This window comes from Gossypium arboreum, chromosome 6, assembly GCF_025698485.1.
Source record: "Gossypium arboreum isolate Shixiya-1 chromosome 6, ASM2569848v2, whole genome shotgun sequence".
Classification (NCBI taxonomy): Eukaryota; Viridiplantae; Streptophyta; class Magnoliopsida; order Malvales; family Malvaceae; genus Gossypium; species Gossypium arboreum.
Window position 1 is genome coordinate 24253904 of NC_069075.1, and position 16533 is coordinate 24270436.

Sequence of the window (16533 nt, forward strand, 5' to 3'; positions counted from 1 at the left end):
AAGAAATAAGAACAATCATATAAACTAGTAAAGTAAAATAGATATATACTGTATTCATAAAAGTAGTTAATGTTTCATCGAAAGTAATCCCAACTCTTTGATATTTAGCTTATGGGCTGGGAAATAAAATTCCAAACCAAAATATTATCCGACATCGTGTTCAACTACTACAATTCAATCTTTTAAAGGAACACTAATGGAAATAATAGAAGAACTTCAGGAAATAGCTTTCACTTGCCCAATCCACACTTCGACAGCACAGTGTCCTGTGATGGCTAAGAAGGATTGTTATCGAGTTCCTTTCCTTTGTGCAGCCAACCCTTTAGTCATGCCCAAGGATCTCTCCCACTTGTTCTTTTCTTTTTTCGCGCTTTATGAGGTCCCCTCCATCAGCCTTTATAGATAGATTAAGCTAAGGTCGGCTAATAGCTCGTGATTATCTTCTCCTCTTTTATGGGATTTATTTGGTAAAAGTTTGAATTTGAACTAGGACTTTTACGCAAAAATCGTTCACTTGGTCTCTTTGCCACTGCATCCGTACTGGCAAACTGTGTGCACTTTGCCCTGACAAAACTTCACTCCTTTATTTCCTCATTCTAAAACCTGTTCTTGCCACACAAAAAACTCCACCACAAGCGATTAAAAGCACCTAGTTCCAACACAGTCCAAGTCCTAATGCAATATTAAAAAATGTTAACTAAAATATCTTGAAATGTAACAAAATGTACTTAAGTACAAACACTTAGCTAGGTCTAAAGGCATGAAATATAACTCTTTTCAAGAGTTATGATACCCTCAAACCTGAGTTATTGCTTGTCCTCAAGCAAAATACACCTAAATGCATGAATGCACCCATTTTGCCTTGGCAAAAAAAAAAAAAAACCTTCTTGTACTTCCTAGCTATTCGAAAAACAATTTATACCTCCATTCTTAGCAATATTCTCTTTTCCTAAAATTGATACAAATGTCAAAGGTTTGTTCAACAAAGTCAATGTAAAAATTTCTTCCTAAAAACAAAATTTCCTAAGTACCCATGCATTCTTTCTTCCGTCTTATAGAAATATCTTTTTATTCACCAAATTCATTCATTACCTAAACAAAATTTACTTGCTTTAAGCTTATATCAAAGTATATTATTCACATTTTCATATATTTATTCTCCTTTTTTCCTTTCTTTTTGTTTCTTTTAATGGAAACCATATTAGAGGATTTAGTCATGTCACAAAAAATGTTTTTGACTTGACAATCACGATGGAGCATGCATCGAATTGTTGAGTAGCTCATCGTGTCACAATTTAAACCAAAAGTCACTTCTGAAGCTAAAGCCTTTAACTGAAAAGATGGATGGAGAATACAACTACCTCCTTAGCTACTCAGTCCTTTGCTACAATGGAATGCCCCTAAAATTATATCACACACTCTTACTTAGAACCTCCCTTTTAATTAACAACACGATAAAGAAAACAAAGTGATGCTAACCTACTTAGCAACTCTAAGCATTGGAATGCATACTTTATTAAACAAAATGTCGTAGTAATTTAACTAATGTTTGGTTTCAAAAATCCCTAAGGGTAGTAAAAGATACTTACTATATTTTGAAAAACTAAAAAAAAAAGAAGGTATAGGACATTCCATTTTTAGAAATCAATTTCCAAGCAACTTTGCCTAAGCTAACTTCACCCAATCCATTGTTACCTATTACAGGTATATCGAGAAAAATATTAAGCTCATTACTAACATCATAAAGAAAAATTGTACTTCTTATAAACAAAGTAGTATTTCAATAGTTATTATGCCATGATAAAATATCCTATATACCAAAATGAACATACTAAATACAAAATGCAACCTAGATGCACAATACACCCTCAATCCTAAGGGATACATTGTCCTTAATGCATGTAAAACCATGAATAATATTTAACAAGTATGAATATGCACACAAAAGAAAGAACAAAAAAATTATGCAGTGCATAAGGGGAAAAGGAAAAGAAAAACTTAACTTTCTTGTACTGGAATGTTGGTACTTCATTCAATTCTTTTTGTGGACTTTTGAGCACTGACTTTGTATTTCATCTTCCTTTTCCATAGGTCAAATTCTTTACCTTCTTCTTTGGTCTCCCTTAGTTCATCGATCAATTGATCAATTACTTGATCTTGTGCAGTCATGGAAGTGGGTGAAGATGTCGGTACATGATTTTTACCTTTTTTAGTGGCAGTAGTTGGTGTAGTGGCAGGGACATTTGTTTCTTCCTTTCTTTCTTCTATATCCTTCTCTAGTTCGTCAGAGTTTGGCTTTTCTAATTCTTCTTCAACAGCTTTTCCTTTATCTACAGTGGCTCCTTCAGTCACGGAGTCAGTTTTGGCAGCGAATAGAACTAGCTCTTCTCTGTACTCATTAGACGAGAGCAAAGTAGTTGGGAAAGTAGGAATTTTTGGTATGAGTGTCGAAAAAATTTTCTGAAGGGATCTTCTTAATGCCAAATCCCTATTTTTCACATACGACCAATATCAAACCTGGTGTTCGTTGCTTTGTTCCAACTCTTTCATCATTTGGTATTGCTGCACCTTAAATAGAGACAACCTCTATTCTAACTGCTTTAGAAAAGTCAAGATTTTCTGGTCATGAGAGGCATGAGATGTTCTGTAGGAACACGTGTGGTAGTGAAAGATTGCCTGTGCTGGGATGTTGCGGAAAACTCAGTTCCTCATATCTTCGCAAAAATTGCTCGCTTTATCCCACCCTTATGGGGATAATGTCCTCAGCATAAACTAAAGGCACATTTTTCGTCTTACATAGGGCATAAATAAAGGAACGAAAATTCGAACTCCCGGCATTCTTATCAGCACACCTATTGACCTCTTGGAAGATAATCTTCCCTACATTTATCTATCTTTCTTGTAAAATAGAATCCAATAGCAACATTCTTTATTTTGAAACAGTAAAATAGAATGCAATAGCAACATTGTTTCTTTTGAAATAGTTGTGTTATGCGTAGATAGCATAAGACGACTCCTTAAAAAGTGGAACCACACATTCCCATTTGGTTTTAATGCAACTCTTTCAACCGTGTAACACTCCTGGCTTGAAATGATCTACTGCATTACTTCAACACATAAATCTTCCAATACTTTTGCCAACCCCTCTAGTTTAATATTCTCAGAAAATTCAGAATGCTCACCTCTAACCTTCTTGTAATGCCCCAAAATTTTAATTATTGATTTCGTATATGTGTGACACACAAGTGTGTATCTGCTTTAGTGGTTAAGTGTTTTGGGTGTGTGTGACAGGTTTTAAGTTCAAGCCTTACTTGGGAAAACTTTGGTATTTTTATAAATAAAGCCTTAATCTTGTGCAAAGGGCTTAAGTTTAATTTTTGGTAAGTTTATATCAGAATGGGCCTACTAGTCTGGTGGTTAAGTGGAGTGTTGGAGTGTTGGAGGTCTTGTGTTCAATTCTCTATGATGGCGTGGAGATAGTATTTTTCCTCCAATTTTGGCTAAGAGTTGTGTTGAGGAAAAATTCTGAGTAGTTGTGTTTTAATGGGTTAATAAGAAGTGATTTTAGGAGATAATTGGGGAGAGGTTACCAGAAAATAATCTGATTATCTTTTTGTTACAAAAATAGTAATAATAATAAAGTTTCAGCTTTCTCTCCAATTCCCTAAACTTTTTCTGACGTTTTCTTCTTCTTCTTCTTCTTTTCTCTCCTCTGTCGATTCTTTCCCCTAGTTGCTACCGAAATTTCCATTACTTTTTCCCCCTTTCATTTCTTTCTTTTTGGTTTCCAATTGATTCGATTGTTCATCGTTGGTTGTGAATGTTCGGTAAGTAACAGTTTTGTCTATTATTAATCATTCTTGGTTAATCTCTAAAAGGGGGATTCCTCTTGGTGTTTAGTAGTTAATCAAGGGGTTAGTGGTTTTGAATCGATGCTGTGATTGTGCAAAGTCATGGTTACTCAAGCGAGTAAGGGTTTTGTTAGGTTTTTAGTTGAGTTCCTTTTGAAATTGGTTGATTAAAAATGAATAAAGTGATTAATCTGGAGATATGTTGGTCGATTTTTAGGTTTTGGAGGCTTAGAAGTGCTTATGCATCAGAAACGATACCAGATGTGTACCTGAAACATAGAGAAGAGGTTCGGCGAAAAGCTAAAATTGCTTGCTGTCGAGAAATAAGAGAAAATGATGCAAAAAAAAAACTATAGAGAAATGAAATAAGGGTGTTACAAGCTTGGAAATCAACTTTTTGCACTAAAATAGTTTTGGATAGCAGTAGTAGTCTAACTTTGAAAAATCATTAATAGTGAAAATTGAGTTAATGGTTGAATAAAATATGAAATTAAATTTTATTCAGTCTACGTTTTTATGGAAGAAATAGTGTAAGCAATGAAATTGTAAATTATGAGATATAATAAATTTTGTTAGACAAGGTCAGAATGATTTCGGGTTCCCCTGTTCTGACTTTGGAAAATCATCAAAAATTGTAAAAAAAAAATTAGGGGCTTAAATTTATATGTTTAAATCCTTAATGAGTCTATTTTCAAAAGAAACAAATAGAAACATCATCCAAATTCCGTACTAAGAGTTAAATAATTTTTAGTATGGAAAGGTTGAAGCTGTCAAACAGTAGAATAGGGATAAATTTGAAGATTTTACTGTACTTATTTTATAAACTATAAATTCTAAAAATTTTATGGTAAAAGCTATTGAGTCTAGTTTCAAAAACATCAAGCGTATCTTATTTTGGAATTTTTTAGCTCAAGATATAAATAATTTAGTGACAATGACTCAAGGAGACAGTTTTGAATGAACATATAAGTAAATAGTGAAAACATATATGAATATTTTGCAAGCATGGGTTACATTAAAAATGGATTACATGACCAAGGCCAATTTGGGCCGAGTGGGCCACACGAGCATATCACATGGGGGCGTGAGCCCATTTTTACCAAAATGTTTCTAAGGTTGCACGGGTCGCCCAAGTCGACTATGCACCTATTGTAAGGTTGGTAAGCACTACTTAGACCCCTAAATGTGTGAAATTGACTGAATGATATCTGTACTGAGCATGTTAATATCTGAACTGAATACATGTACTGAAATTGCATAATAGCATATCATCCATTGTATGTTGCATTGCATTAGGTTGGGGATTGTTATTCGGAGGAAGTGTACAGAAAGGCTTTAAGCCTAATTTACTAGTAGCTCAGCTACAAACTACTGTTTTGTGCTGCGTTCGGTACTACTTGGAGTGTAGGGATGGGTGGGTTGATTATATCCCCACATGGAGTGTAGGGTTGGATGGAGATGGTGTGTAGGGTAGGATTTTGCTACTGCATAATTGTTACTGCTACTGATACTGTGATGGGCTAAGGCCCTACTACATTTTTGACACTGTACTGAGATGGGCTAAGGCCCAAACTGCCACTAATACTAAATAGGCTTAGGCCCAAGATTGTTCAATTATGCACTGTGAATACTGATTGTTTGTTTGTTTCTGTGGGATTACACACTAAGTTTACGTAAACTCACCCTTTTTTGTTTAATGTGCACTAGTAATCCCCAGACTTAGACGGATCGGTGTGACGGAGAACTCAGTGGCTACCACAGTAATTTTTGGACTTCATGATTTTTAATTTACGATTTATAATTTGATTATTATTGATTATTTGAGTTGTAATTTAATGACCCTCTAGGAATTTGGTTTTAAATTTGGGTTTTTATTTATTTATTTTACTTTATGGATTTATACCTACTGGTCATAGGAAAATCGGTTTTCAAAAAGTTAAAGTATTTTCTAAACGCATGATCACTTAGACTGTTTTATTAAAGCTTTCGTAACGAGGGATGTTTCAAAACAAATGTTTTAAATGAATAAAGACGACTTCCTAAGTTCTAACAAAGGTTTACTAAATATAATAACATGGAATGTTTTTATCATAACAACGAGGTTTCAAAAACACTATCGTGTGACATTGCCAGATACGGCCATAATGTCTAGGCCGGGTTTGGGGTGTTACACTCCCCGATGCCAAACTTGCATTAATATGGTCTTCTTCAAATGGCACAGATTTACCCTTCACATAAATGAAAGTAGAATCTGGGGAATTTACATGAGGCTTAAACTCTTTTACCACTTTAACCACAACATCCAATAGGTGTAGACAAAATCTGCTCCATGATAAACCGTAATTTATAAATATTTTTACCCCATGCTTAACGCATTTATGGTTGATTTCACCTTAGATTTAGCGAATTCGATGCTCCTAATCCTTTAATTTCATGTTTTATACTTAGGTAAGCATAGGAGAGTAAAAAGAGCGAGAAACGGGCCAAAAACAGAGAAAATAGACCCACATGGGTAACAACACGGCCTGGACTTCCTCACATGGGCGTGTCACACGGTTGTGTCAATTTGGCAGGATCGAAGCACGACTTACACGAGTGGATCACATGCCCGTGCCTATTTAACAACCTTGACCACGGCCTTAAGTAATCGCACACGGGCGTGTCCCTGTCGAACCCAAGTTTAGTCCAATTCGGAAAAGGCCAATTTTGAGGGCTCTTAGGCATTCGAAAGCCTATTTAAACACTTGAGAAGGCACTTAGGAGGGGGATGTACATGAGGAAGCAAGTAATTACTCAAGGAAAGCCGATTGATCCATCTCAAGAGCCGTATTCATCATCAAGACTAGAGATCTCCCTTCAAGTTCCTTCAGGAGTTTTGGGTTTTCTTATGTTTAGTTATCTTTATGCTTTTGAGATGTTTTATTTCATAAGTATGAACTAAACCCCTTGTGACACCCCTAAAGTGACCCTAGTCGGAAAGTGGTTTCGGGACCGCTAAACCGAGTCACCGAAGCATTTGAATGTGATATTTATTGTCTGGAATATGTGAATATGAATGTGTGAAAGTTTTAAGCTTCGATTTAGTAAATTGCATGTGAATTTAGTCAATAGGACTTATGTGTGACACTTTTGGAATGTGATAGGTTAATCTATAAGGATCAATTAGTGCATGAAATCAAAAGGGTGGACTTGCATGTCAATTTCCCCCCCTAATTAGTAGTGGCCGGCCATGAGCATGAGGGTGGACAAAATGTTATGGCTAAAACATGTCATAAACATGTTGGGTTAATGCTTTATGTTAGGAATAATAAAATAAAGAACATGGGCAATAAAATATTAGTGTTAGTAGTAGGAGAAACAAAAAAAAAAATGTGTGTGGTTGTTCCCCCATTGTGCCGTACCTAAAAGAAAAAAAAAAGAAAAAGGCTTCATCCTCCTTTTTCTTCTTGACCGAAAAATCAAAGGAAGAAGAAAGGAGTCTTCTTGCTTCATGTTCGGTTGGTTGGTGTTTTAGGAGGAGGTATGTTTGATGTTGTTCCATGAGATTCATGCATGTTTTTAGTTGTTAGCTTGAGTTCTACCTAGCCCATGGTTTAAATCTTTGCTATGTGATGAAGATGAGCTAAGATTCGGCTAAGGTGGATTTGTGTTGATGTCATTTGCATGCTAAATGTGAAGCTTTGTAATGATACATGTGATGGTGGATTGATGACTCTTGGATTTTCTTTTTAGCATTTTTTTTTTTTTGAGTTAGACCTTAAATTCTTTGTTTAAACCATGACCAAAATTGAAATTGTATGGTGTCTTGATGCATTCAGCCATGGTAGGAAGTAGAAGAGAAAAATGGTTGTTGCTCATGTTATTTGGATGAGAAATGGTAGTAAGGTGAAGTGCAAATGTTAGTATTTGATTACTAATGCATATATGTGTATGAGCCGAGTTTTGAATTTGAAACAAAATGGTATGTAGTCAATACAAGTAACCATATTTGTAGGAAGTATTAAGCATATATTGGCTTCAACATAGACATGCATATTCGGCCACATGAGACAGATTGGTGTTGCATGTATTCGGTTAGAGGCAAGCATATTGATGCTTTTATCTTGGCTTAGATAATCGGCTAAAAGAGAGTGTGGGCTAATATGTTGAGTTGATTCATGATTTTATATATATATGACTCTAATGTCTAATGTATATATGGGTTAAGTACCTTGAGTTTCTCTTTTTGATGTTCAAATGATTAAATCAATTTATTTGTTAAATTAAGCTCAAGAGGAAAGGGGAACTAAATCCGATAAAGGGAAGGAAAAAGTGATCGAATAGCCGTTGTAATCATTCGGCAACTTCCAAGGTAAGTTTTAAGTGATTAAATGTTGAGTAAATTCAATCATAATAGGACATAATGAGTTGATTTAATAAGATATGATGTGGCCATGATATGTCTTAAACTCAAATGGTAAGTTCATAAGTGTTTGGACTTGGAAATTTAAGAGCAAATTGTAATAATTTGCTTTGGACAGCAGCAGTAACGTGATTTTAGAAAATCACTATAAATTGTTGGTGTGGAATTATGGGCTGAATAAAATATGTAATCAAAGCTTAGTTAGTCTAGTTTCTTATAAAAGAGACCGTGTAAACAAAGAAATTTCCTATAAAGAGATATTTAAAGTTGTGTGGGACAGTGTCAGAATGACTCCGAAATCCCCTATTCTGTATTTAGAAAATCATTATAATTTGTACAAAAATGGTTATAAGATAAAATTTATATTCTTAGACTCCTTAATGAGTCTAGTTTCAAATGAAATCAAATAGAACACATTTTTAATTCTGTACAATGAAAAATTTGATTCGTAGTGAAGAGTGGTCAAATTAGTCAAACAGTGAAACAGGGGAAACTTTAAGAAAAATCTGGTATTGATTGGCCAAACCTAAAATTCTGGAAATTTTATGGATGGAAGATATACAAATCTATATTCAGGGAAAATTAACGGAAAGTGATTTGGAGTTTTGTAGCTCCATTTATAAATAATTTAGTGACTATTGCTCAGGAAAACAGCTCGTAGTGAATATGTGATTTTGTTGTAAACATGGATAAAACTTGTTTCAGTTGCTCATAAGCTATTGATTAAACCCATACGTGAATTCTAAATCGTGATATTGTAAAATGATATATGAGTGTTAGATGGATATTTGATATTAAAATTTGTGAAATTGTAAGTTTATGAGTATTCGAATATGAAATGAGAGTATGGCGTGAAATTGAATTATTCATTAGAAAATGATTGATGTAGATTCGGCCAAGACAAAGTGTATACATGATAGTATATGTGGTATGTGAAGTATATTTGGATAATTGTGATGTGAATACATGAAAATTTATATTTTGATTTAGGATTTTATGTGATGAATGTGAACATGCATATATGTGATAAGGCCGAATGGCCACTGTAATGAATGTGAGCATGCATATGTGTGATAAGGCCGAATGGCCAATGTGATGAATGTGAGCATGCATATGTGTGATAAGGACGAATGGACAATGTGATGAATATGAGCATGCATATGTGTGATAAGGCCGAATGGCCAATATGATGAATATGAACATGCATATATGTGATAAGGCCGAATGGCCAATATGATGAATATGAACATGCATATATGTGATAAGGCCGAATGGCTAATGTGAAATATGTATGAGATATGTATATGTGGTAAAGCCGAATGGCTAGTGCGAAATATGTATGAGGTATGTATATGTGGTAAAGACGAATGGCTAGTGTGAAATATGTAGGTGATGTGCGTATATTGTGGCCGAACGACCAAATGTGAAAGGTGTGTATTATTAGATATTTGATGAGGCAAATGAATTACAAATATGACAGTCGATGTGAATGTTGTAACATGTGATTAAATGTACATGAAACTTGGAAATATATTCCGGGTAAGAACCGATGACTACGTGTGGAGATTATGACCGGGTAAGACCCGATGACTACGTGTGGAGATTTTGTCCGGGTAAGACCCGATAACTTCGTGTGGAGATTTAAATGCGAGCTAAAGGTCTCGCCGATAATCCGAGTAGAGGTTAAAGCTATAAGACTTCGTAATAAGAATTGCTTATAAATATATTCAATGCGAAAGGTTAAACAGGTATGTATTCCAAGTTTATATCTGAGCTTGATTTGAACTAAATCATAAGGTAGTTATGTGATGCATACGTGAGCAATCTATGAGACTATTCCAATGATTATGTGACATCGGATCAGTGTGAGAGGTTATGTGAAATTTTGCAGTATATCTATGTCACATGAGCTCACTTTTATGTGAAAGTTTATCTGCCTATTGTATGTGATGAGATGTGCATATTCGGTAAAGGGATGGTATGCCCGAAGGAAGAGTGAAATATAAATACGAACAACGATGTTATAATTTGATTGTTATCTGTTGACACTGTTTAAAACTTACTAAGCATTGTAATGCTTACTCCGTTTACTTTTTTTCTCTGTTTTATAGATCTCACTTGAGCTACGAGGCTCGGGGATCGTCAAGAACTAGTCACACTATCACTATCCTTTGCTTATTCTTGTTATGTTTTGAGTTATTTTATGGCATGTATAGAATAGACTAGTGGCGGAAGAATATTTTTGGTTAATGTATATAAGCCATGCGAAAATGGTATCTTTTGAATGTTTACTTAGAGAAGTTTGAATTTTATCCCTGGCTGTGCTTAGTACTTATTTAAATGAATGATCTTTATTTCAAGAAAAAGTTCAAAATTTTACTGTTCTGATATGAGTTACAAGTTCGGTAATGCCCCTTACCTATTCTGGCGACGGCTACGGGATAGGGGTGTTACACCCCTAAATACCTAAGGTGAATGAAACCTAAGACAGATCTTGTTATTATTAGCTGAATTTTATGATACATATTTGACTTGTTCTTAATTATGTGTTCTTAATTCTTGTTTTGATATTCCAGGATATTGATTCAAGTTAAGCTCTTATTTAGAGGAGGAATAGACCCTGTCTAAGAGTATATTTGTCATAATTAAGTGGAGTTGATTGCGCGTCTAGAGATAGGGTGACAAGATTTTCCCGGATTAGGGTGAAACCTAATAAGGGAATCCATAGATCGAGTTAATGCAATTCTAGGGCGTTAATTAGAAAGAGATTTCAATTATTCAACCTAGGGTTAGACATTATTAGCCTTGAGAGGGATAATAATATAACTTAGGGATTTCTACGGTTTAAATCGAATGAATAAATCATTTGATTTAGAGTCAAAATAACAAGTGAAGTCTAGGTGGATTTGTCCTTAGGTATTGTCTCCATCTATCAAATTTTCCCAAGTTTTCTTTCTGTGCATTCTTAGTTAGTAATTAGTTTAGACAACCAAACCTCTTAAATTTTAGGCTAGATAATAAAAAGAAAGTAAGCACTAGTACTCGTAGTTCCTTTGGGTTCGACAATCTGGTCTTGCTGAACTATACTATTGTTCGATAGGTACACTTGCCTTAATCGTGATAATAAGTTAGTCTCAAGAATGTTTCACTTGTAAATATTTAAAACCTATTACGAATATCACGTGCCAAGTTTTTGGCGCCGTTGCCGGGGAACTAGGATATTTAGGAACACTCGATTTTTATTACTTTAGCCATTTTACTTCTATTGCAATTTAAATTTTTATTTTATTTTCTAATTCTTCATTTATTTCCTTCTGACAGGTTTTTCTACTTTATGACCAGAAGAAGCCCGTCAGGACCACTACTTTTTGACGGTGAGATTGACCGCACAGTTCACAGAAACCAAAAAGAAATAAGGTGAAGCCTAAGATACACAAAGGACGAGCAAGAGGACGATACTTCAACCACAACCGAGGAGATGGATGAAAACCAAGAAAATCCACTACCTCCTGCGATTGCTGTTGATCCAGTAAATCAGAATCTTGCTCCATGCACTATGTATGATTATGCTAAACCTAATTTAACAGTAACTGAGTCAAGTATAGTTAGACCTGCTATTGCTGCAAATAATTTTGAACTGAAACCTAACACAATTCAAATGATACAACACTTTGTTCAGTTGGATGGTTTGCAGGATGAGGATCCCAACGCTCACTTGGTAAATTTCCTAGAATTTTGCGATACCTTTAAAATTAATGGCGTTTTTTATGATGCCATTCGCCTTCGGTTGTTTCCCTTTTCGTTAAGGAGTAAGCCTAAATAATGGTTGAACTCGTTACCACGAGGGTCAATCACTACTTGGGAACAAATGACCAAAATTTTTTTATTAAAATATTTTCCACCGGTTAAAACAGCCAAATTACGTAATGATATCTCTTCTTTTGTGCAGATGGATTTAGAAACACTCTACGATTCATGAGAGAGATACAAGGACCTTTTGAGAAGGTGCCCTCACCATGGGTTACCGCTTTGGCTACAGGTTCAAACATTCGATAATGGCCTGAATCCTTCGACTCAGCAGATGATTGATGCAGTCGCTGGAAGAACTATCAATAATAAGACACCTGAGGCGGCTTACGAATTTATTGAGGAGATGTCACTAAATTACTATCAGTGGCAAGTTATGAGAATAAAGCCGATGAAAACAGCTGGTGTTTTCAACCTCAATGCGGTTACTATGCTATCTAATCAAGTAGAACTCTTACATAAAAAGATTGACGGTTTGTGTGGTTCTACTCAGGTACATCCAGTGATGAGGTGCAATTTGAATGGAGGAGGAGCATGCACAGAATATCAACCCTTCAACCCTAGCATCGTGGAGGAACAAGTCTAATATATGGATAACAATAACTCTAGATCCTAAAATAACCCATATAGTAACACTTATAATGCAGGTTGGAGAAACCATCCCAATTTCTCGTAGGGAAGTCAAGGAAATCAAAGGCCACAACATCCTCCAGGTTTTCAACAACCACCTTACCAGTAAGAAAAGAAGCCGAACCTTGAGGAGATGCTAACCAAATTCATCTCACTGTTAGAAACTCGTTTTCAGAATACTGAGACAACAATCAAAAATCAACAAGCATCAATCCAGGGGCTCGAAACTCAGATTTGGACAGCTTGCTAAGTTAATTTTCGAACGACCACAAGGTAGCCTGCCAAGCAACACTGAATCTAACCCAAGAGAGCAACTTAACGAGATTGCCATTCAAGATGAGGAAGGGTTAGTTGTAAAACCAAGGCCAGAAACAGTGGCAAGCAAAGGTAAGAATGAGGTAGGCCAAAATGGCCCAAAGCCGGTGAGTACAGAATATAAACCTCGTGTGACATACCCTAATGTGACAAGGAAAGACTAATCAGATGAACAATTTGGTAAATTCCTTAAACTTTGAAAGAAATTACATATAAACTTATCGTTTATTGAAATCTTTTCGCAGATGCCAAATGTAGTCAAATTCTTAAAAGAGCTTTTAACAAATAAACGAAAGTTGGATGAGGCGCCGCATGTGAAACTGAATGCAGTCTGCTCAGCCATATTACATAATAAGCTATCTAACAAATTGAAAGATCCAGGGAGTTTTACGATTCCTTGTTTAATTGGTAGTTTAGATGTTCATAATGCATTGGCTGCCTAAGGGGCAAGCATTAATGTTATGTCTTATAAAATGTTTAAACAGCTAGGTCTTGGGAAACCCAAACAAACTAGGATGAGCATTCAATTGGCTGATAAAACCATTAGATTTCCTAGGGGTATCATTGAAGATGTTCTTGTTAAGATCGATAAATTTATATACCCAGTAGACTTTGTTGTTTTAGACATGGCAAAGGATAGTGACACACCTTTAATTTTAGGACGACCCTTTTTAGCGACTGCTAGAACCATTATTGATGTTGGCACAGGTGAACTCACACTTCGTGTGGGAGACGAAACAGTCACCCTTCAAGCTCATAATTTGAGTAATACATTGAAAATTGAAGGTGGTTGTATAAATCATTCTACTAGTACTGATCATGTGGTGAAACCCTTTATGCAGGAAACAGTTACGAAGAATGCATATGAGCTGTGTTCAAACAACAACAAAGGACCTATCTATGAAGAGCGGAGGCTACAAATTGAGGAGTTAGATGAATGGTGGGCACATAAACTGAGAAAACATGATAAACCAAAACCATGCCATGAGGAGCTTAATTCCTTCAAAAATCAACTTAAAGTTGGAGACAAAGTACTACTAGATGCAGTAGATCCTCGAATCGTCACTTCTAAACCAAATGAAGAAACCTCTCTTACGGTAATTAGTATTTTTCCATACGGTACGGTCAAGGTAAATCACTCAAAATTTGGCACATTCAAGGTGAATGGTACTCATCTTAAACTTTTTGTTGATAAAATTGATGGCAGGGATAAGGAGTGTAAACTCCTCGATTCACCATGATCACGCACTAGAGAAGTAAGCTGAGCTTAGACTATAAATAAGCACTTCTCCGGAGGCAACCCGAGCACTAACAAAATTAATTTCTTTAAATTTTAGTTTTTAACATCTAATGTACTAACTGAATCATAGAACGTAGGCTTTCTAAAGCCCACACAGGCATGCCTTAGGCCGTGTGAAAACAGGCCAAAATTTTCCCAACACGGAATGTGATAAGTCGCCACAGTCGTGCGACATGACCGTGGGTGAAACTGCCAAAACAACACGGGAATTAAACACGCCCGTGCTTTAAAACCATGGTTGAAATTGAGAATGGAACATGGGCGTTAGACACGCCCGTGCCCACCACCCGTGGTTGACATTGTCAAAATGAACACGGGAGTGGACCTATGTACACGGGCGTGGGAGAAGTGAACGAAGCCAAACACGACCATGCGACACGGCCATGTACACTCACACGCCCGACCAACACGGGCGTGGGGCGACTGTCAGACATGCCCAAATTCAAAATTTGCGAAACACACGGGAAAAAAATTAGAGTGCCCCAAAATCTATAAAAACCCCTCACTATTCATCATCTCCCTCCCCAAAAAAATCCCTAACCCTAGCCGCTGCAACTCCACATACCCTACCCCCCACGCCCGTGCGCCGTCTACAACAGCGATTTCGACACCCTAAGTTTTTTCTTTTTGTGTTTGTTTACTCTTTTCTCTCTATTTTCTCTAAATGTATTGCTTATTTCATGATTCCTTTGCTATATTGAACTATTTTTGAATATTCATAGTTATAATAATGGAATACTTTTGCTCTTTATAAGAATTATGTCATTTTGGTTACCACATTATGCTACACTCTTCCATTTTTCTTGTTTCCATGAAATTTATGCTTACACACATGCATCCACTAATTAGATATTCCCGAAAGATTATTTTCATAAGTGCTATTTTCATAACTTGATATATTTGGTTTAATTGTTTTAAGTTTTATCTATTAATATATAAGCCTTGATTATCCATACTATTCTTGGGGCATATTGATTGAACTTTGATTTTTCAATGCAGGTACAATGTCATCTTCGGCCTCAAAAAAGAGGAAAGGAGCAGTGTCATCTTCGGTTCCTACCACAGAGATTAGGCACCCATTCCTCCAGGTTCCCTTGGGACCCCAAGTGGAATTATATCAGATACTACGGGCTCGAACTTTAAGTGTGGGCTACTGCATTGACTGGGCCACACTCGAGCAGATTCAAATGGCTGACGCGGTCCGAGACCTTCTAACAACTGACTCGTAAGGGCCCTTCTTTGAGATCGTCGAGCTGACGTATCTCGAGTTTACATTGGAACTCTGCTTGATATTCCATCTTCAGACCGTCATGACCAACTTCGACGATCCTGGAATAGTGCAGTTTCTCCTCGGTGCTCTAGTACACCAATTGAGCGTACTCGAGTTCGAGATTGCACTAAGGCTATACACAGAGGAGTTTATGGATGACAATGACGTCAACACCCTCCACCGCCACATCCACTACTCCCCCTCAAAATGTTGGTGGGACCTCATCCCTGCCCCAGCCACCTACGATCCTAGTCGCTCCAAGGCATCGGCTCTCCCTACTTTCTTGAGGTATCTACACGCCATCTTGGCTCACACTCTGATAGGGAGACGAGAGAGCACCGGCGTCGTCACCACTCACGATGCCTATTTTTTATAGAGTATGGCAAACGAGCATGTCATCAACCTCGCCTACTTTATTGCCTTCGCCATTCACCACCAGACGAAGCAGCACAGGAGAGGGATCATCTCTATCGGGCCCTATGTGACTCGATCGGCTCGGCACTTCGTGCTCCTCAACACAATAGCCCAATCATCCTCCCTCACTCTCATAGGCCAGATGTCCCTACAGAGCATCTCGAGCATGCTACGTATGAGGATGATAAAGAAACAATGTGGCACATACCCTCCTCAGTACCGCCTTGCCCAGTCCACTGAGAGGAGGACACAGAGGACATTCCTGATTACGTCACGAGGATCAACTGACTCAGCCAACACCCCTCTCTTGTCCTGTTCATGCGGCAGTTTCATACGCTGACAACTCTGATGCCTTTCTCGATTCGAGCAACAATCTTTTCAGTGCTTCGGTAATATTGATGCTACTCTATAGCAGATTTGTCAGCACTTCCATATCTCATCGCCACCCCCACCTCGCGAATCATCTAGCGATGAAGATGTTTAAAAAGTTTTATTTATTATTTTATGTTTTTATTTTTTTTAATTTAAGACTACTTTTTATTTT

The 16533-nt window shown here is 36.6% G+C and overlaps 1 non-coding gene across 1 annotated transcript; it reads right to left on the reverse strand.

Annotated features, from left to right (window-relative positions):
- Positions 1-12169: 12169 nt before the first annotated feature.
- On the reverse strand, positions 12170-12276 carry LOC128294411 (small nucleolar RNA R71). The gene has a single exon (XR_008284723.1). It is a non-coding gene; the product is annotated as a small nucleolar RNA R71 (small nucleolar RNA).
- Between the last annotated feature and the right edge of the window lie 4257 nt (positions 12277-16533).